The sequence below is a fragment of the Beta vulgaris genome, chromosome 3 (genome assembly GCF_026745355.1).
Source record: "Beta vulgaris subsp. vulgaris cultivar EL10 chromosome 3, EL10.2, whole genome shotgun sequence".
Lineage (NCBI taxonomy): Eukaryota > Viridiplantae > Streptophyta > Magnoliopsida > Caryophyllales > Amaranthaceae > Beta > Beta vulgaris.
In genome coordinates, this window is record NC_079204.1 from 11,565,232 (window position 1) to 11,570,725 (window position 5,494).

At 35.1% G+C, this 5,494-nt stretch overlaps 1 long non-coding RNA gene across 2 annotated transcripts; it reads left to right on the forward strand.

The window, feature by feature from the left end:
* LOC130590890 (uncharacterized) lies at positions 1 to 4,408 on the forward strand. Of its 2 annotated transcripts, none has more exons than XR_008968708.1 (7): positions 1 to 536; positions 937 to 1,477; positions 1,625 to 1,718; positions 2,698 to 2,773; positions 3,342 to 3,440; positions 4,117 to 4,202; positions 4,284 to 4,408. It is a non-coding gene; the product is annotated as an uncharacterized LOC130590890 (long non-coding RNA). The 2 variants fall into 2 exon arrangements; XR_008968707.1 differs by having other exon boundaries at positions 2,698 to 2,730.
* Positions 4,409 to 5,494: the final 1,086 nt, after the last annotated feature.

The window sequence follows — 5,494 nt, forward strand, 5'->3', positions numbered from 1 at the left end:
TTCCATCTGAACCGCACGTTCCTTTCTTTTTCTCCTCCTCTTCATGTCTCTCAATCTCTCTCCTCTTCGAAATCGACAATTTGATGAAACCTTATTCTCTCTCCTCCGGCGGCATTTCCTAATTTTCCCATTCAACAGCGATAATTTCAGAGATTGAGAGGATGAAAGATTGTTGGGAAATGCATGGACGACCAAGAAAACCCTCAAATCCCGAAGGCCGAAGATGAAGCAGCTTCTTCTGATAAAGCCTCCAAATTACGCACTCTTCAATCCCAATTCATCCACTTTCATGACAACAAACTGTACTCTTCTTTATCTCTAATCAAAATCAATTGATTCTTGTTTGTGTTATCATTTAGTTTTGTTTGCTCAATTGATTTCAGCTACGACAAAGAAGCCGCGGAAGTCTGAACAAAACAGCTTCAGATAAACCCAGAATATTACACTCCCTGGAATTATCGCAAACTCGCTATTGAGCATTTTCTAAGCCAACCCGGCTGCGATCCGACACTATTTTGAATGAGGAGCTTCGCGTTGTAAGTCGCCTTTCATTTAATATTTGTTGGAGTTAGCTACTTAACTGCATCAGTTAAGAATCATATACTTCTACATTTGCGCTTCAATTTTTATCAAATTTATGTTGGTGGTAATGTTTGATTTCTTGAAAATATTGGATGAGCTTTGTGGTTATAGATTTGGTTTTTTTCTGAGTTATTCGAAATTCGTAGGCCAAAATGTTCCAAGCTTAAAATTTTGAGATTAGGTTCCAAATTTGTTAAGGTTTACCCTAATTGGAGATTTTTTATTGTTATCAAGTCCTGAAATTGTGGAATGCTGGAAATGTGGGACATTGAACCCACATTTCCAGTTTTATTGCGGATACATGATTTATTTTAGGTTTAAGTAAGTGTTGATTAATGTTTGACAATGATTTAGGTAGAGAGTGCACTGAGACAAAATTTCAAGTCATATGGTGCGTGGCATCATCGCAAATGGGTGGTTAGCAAGGGCCATTCATCTGTAGACCAGGAATTACGTCTATTAGATAAGTTTTAGAAGGTTGATTCACAGATTTCACGCATGGAACTATATATGGTAAAAATATGCACTGTCACTTGAATAAGATAGTTTGACACAACATGGTTTTTCATTGTCTAGAGTGAAAGTGGCCGGACCAAGAAAGCGAGAGATTGAGAGGATGAAAGATTGAGAAACCAACGCACCACCATACTAGCACTTCAATTTCAGGAACCCTAAAAAAATGGAGGATGTTAAAGCCATTCTCGGCAAATACAACCCTTTTCAATCTCTAAAATCGACTGTAATTTTTGTTTGCCCAAAATTCCCACTTCTTTATTTGTCTAATTGTTCTCATCGTTTTGTTTGACTAATTTTTTTTTTCAAGTTGTTGACTATGTATGGTAATTTGGTAGGTTAATGAACATGTGCTTGTTCATGTTTCACTGCAGCCTTTGAGGTATGTTCATCCAATTTTATTTTTTTTGTGGAACTTAAAAAGAAGAATCCATCTTCTGTTTTCATTTTATTTCTTTGAGATTCTCAGGTTTAATTTTTAGTATTTTTTGTTTAATACTCAAATGTGTACTAATTAAAATGATTGCAGGGCCTTACATGTAAGTTTGTCGAATGCAAGATTCCAACACTTATGGATCCGCTTTTTCTCTCAAGATGGACCTCGTTCGCCAAATTCTTTCTAGGTTTTTTTTAAAAAAAATATATATTTATTTCCGTTTAGGTTTCTTTGATTTGGGTAATTTTTTCTTTGTCGGTGTTTTTTTAGATCCGTTTTAGCTTTTAGTGATTGCTGTAAATTTAAATTTGTTCAATTGAGACTAGAGCAAACCCTAGATGATGTATTTTTTTCAATTTGTTCTAAGTTTTCGTGTGTTATGATGCTCAATTTTCGTGTGTTATGATGATCATATATTTCTTTCTTATTTGCTTCCATCCATAATCCATAATCCATAATCCATAATCCATAATCCATAATCCATAACCTTTTAAAAGTAGCAAATTCTACCATTATTCAAATCAATAGTGTTATGAGTCACAATTTCATGAAATTCACTGTTCATAAGCCTTGACAAATCTCAACCGTTCATTTGTTGTTCCATCTCAGCCACGCAATCTTTTATTTCTATCCTCTTCTTCACCCCTCTCTTCTTTCTCCTCCCTCCTCTCTCCTCTCTGTCTTTCTCGCTGAGTCGCTGTCTCTCTTACTGTCTCTCTCTTCTCTCTCCTCTTTCCATTTTTTTTCTTTCTCTGGTTACCGTCTCTTCATCTTCAAAAGAGCTACTATCCCATCCCATCTTCTTCTTCTAAATTTTCCTTTTAAAAGATGACAACGTGAAGTGCTCGAAAAAATGCAGTGGAAAAAAGTGGAAGGTGGGTTAGGGTTTGAAGAGGGAAAAGATTAGTGAAAAAAGAAAGATCTTTGTTGAAAACTGGGTGTTAGAGAGGAGATGATGATGATAAAAGAAATGTTGGAGGAAGAGGGGCGAGAAAGACAGATAGAAAAGAAGTAGTAGTTGTGTTTTATGTTGTTGTGTTTTAGTGCTTGCTGGATAAGCCACGATGTGAGGTATTTTTGTTTTTGATTTCATTGCTTTTTTGTTGATGTTTTTTCTAGGCATAATAATGTATGAACATTAGACTTTCAATTCTTTTTTGTTTCAGATTTGCAAGCTACAATGCGGAGCGAAATCAACGGTAATAATCCATCTCCACTTTCAGTTTATCTTTCAGATCTAAGGTGTGTTTTTTCTTCTAAAAGATCTATATGTGTTATGTGTTGATGGTTTGATTTCAAACAATCTATATTTTTGGATTTCTTAGGGTGTGTTGTCTGGAATAACATCTAATCTAACAACCCTAATTTTCGCAAACCAAAATATGAGATAATTTCTATATTTTTGCCAACGAAACAATTCCACATTATTTTACATCCTAATAAGTTCCACTTGCCATTTTTCTTAAGTTAATCCAACAAGCACTTAGTGTGACTATGCGAAATGGTTTGTCGAAGCTTGAGTATGAGGCTATGTATTAGAAAGACTTGCCTATACTTTATGCGTCTACTTTATAATCTCAACTTATTTAATTCATTTTTTCATCTAAGATCGTTTATAGTGTGAAGCGCGCCTTTATTTTTTTTTTATCTTCACTTCAGTTTCTATTTTGTTGATACATTATGATGGCTTACTTAGACTTTCTTAAGTTACTAATCTGTAATCATGATTTGCAAGTCTTGATCTGCGTTACTTTCTTCCTTGATCCTATTTCCTATCTGTTGCTCATTTTCTATGATTGTTAACATGCAGGTTCATATATATGTTCATCGGTGTCAGAGTTGTTCTTTTTGTCATGTCATGTTTTGGTTGCGTAGGAGCTTCAACAAAACTGGATGTTGTCTATCAACTGTATCCTTGAACTTAAAAGAGTATTAAGAGTTTTAGGCTTATTACTTGCACACATTGATCTATTATTTGTGAGCCTCCGGTGGTTTGGGTTTAGCTTGCTTTTATGCTGCTTGGAACTCTTGTGCAGCACGGAGGACTGACTTGATAAAAATGGGTAGTAAAATTGGCACTGAAATGGAGAAATAGGGGATCCCGAAAAAGATTATCATAGCAAGTGTGGAATTTTTTATCTAGCAAAATAGAGGAGCCTGAAGCTTTAGTATCATAGCAAGTGTGGATTTTTAATTTTGTATCCAGGTTGTTAAATCATGTAGAGGGAAGGATGTAGATATTAGTGGGTAACTGGTTATGAATATAGAAGGGAAATAGTACATGGTGTCTTACGGCAATGCATGATACCACATAACACTATGTACTCTATTATTCTGGTTCTGTTTGTCTTATTACCTCAAAGCCATCAAACTGTTAATGTTTTATAGACTTCTTAGCTCAAGATTCCTTTTTTTCCCCCTTTTGTGGGGGTAGAAATTAACATACAACTGAATTCACGCGGTCTCAGTGATTATGAGCTCGAATGGTTATGCAGAACAGCATGCATATTTATAGGGGAAAATATAATTTACTGCCCTCACATCTAATTTGCATTACAAATATGGTCTTCCTTAACCATTCTGAGTATGCTGTATTCATAATTTTGTTGATCTTGTTGGAGCTTGGATGTGCCGTGCCGCCTTTGTATTATTTGACAAAAACTGGAACGATGTAAGTGCTCGTATGAATTTATTACTTTTCTGTTGCATCCTATTTTTACCATCTAAACTAACTAATGTCTTATCTTTTCAGGAAATCCCCACTGACAAAACTGGAAAATTTGATATGATTAATGATTTTCTAGAGGAGCACTGGTCCATTGCCAAGTGGGTTCTTCTTGGAATTGTTGTTTTGGAGGTATATCATAAATGTACTTTCAAATGACACTTCAAAGCTTATTGCTATTCTCTTTCCAAATAAGTGCAGTACTGTTTTCATCAATTGATGCATGCTTTTGACCTTAATATCATTAATGTTTTTGTAAAAATTATGGAAAGTTATATTTTGAAATTGTACAGTAAAACAAAACTAAAAAAAAATCCTGCAATATGATATTATTGCAGTCGATACATCAATGCAGTCAATACATTAATGCAGTCGAAGTTTGTGAAATTTTTGCTCACCCAAAGCAAGTGTTACGCTAATATAATGAGGCCTTTTTGTGTCGTGGAATAATACACCAGTCTAAATTTATGTGAGCTCAATTGTTGTATGTAGATATCCTGTTGCTCTGTTGCTATAAACTGACCAGGGAGGGAGGGAGGGAGGGAGGGAGGGGGGGGGGGGGGAGGGAAAGAGAGAGTCCGAAATTTTATGACTGAAAGTTTCTTTACAATTTATGAAGCATTTAATCACTCCCCACTAACCGAAGTGATTTTACAAGTTCCGTTACAGTTTTCTAAGCATTCCAGTGATTGGGTCACTCCCCAGTCCCCAATAAGCAAAGTGAACAGCGATTTCTGAAGGAGTTTTTACCTTCTCCCTTTTTATCACAATACTCTGCATGAGTGCATGACATTACCATGCGTAAATAATACCACCTCATATTCCATCATTCCATCTAACAGAACTTAGAGGGAACTGTTAGGACTACAAATCTAAAACCTTAACTTCAGCAAACCAAAATTAAAATCTCGAAGATCCTAACTCATGCGATTTCCAACACATGAAAAAACAGAAAATAGGTAAAATTCAGAGAAAACAAAAGATCAGATCTAATAAAACACACAAAAACATAAAAAGAATAAAAAACCTTTGATAATTTTTGGTGAATTATGTCGAAGAATTTAAGGAAGAAGCAGCCTCCCTCAGTTCCTTATTCTTGAACTCTTTACAAAAATCTTAATTTTCTTTCGCACAAGCCCTTTTCTTCTGCATCCACATCTTTCTTTCAGGTTTGTTCGTCCCATTAATACATCAGACTTTTACTTCGTTTTGTTTTGTTTGTGATGTTTTACTGTCTA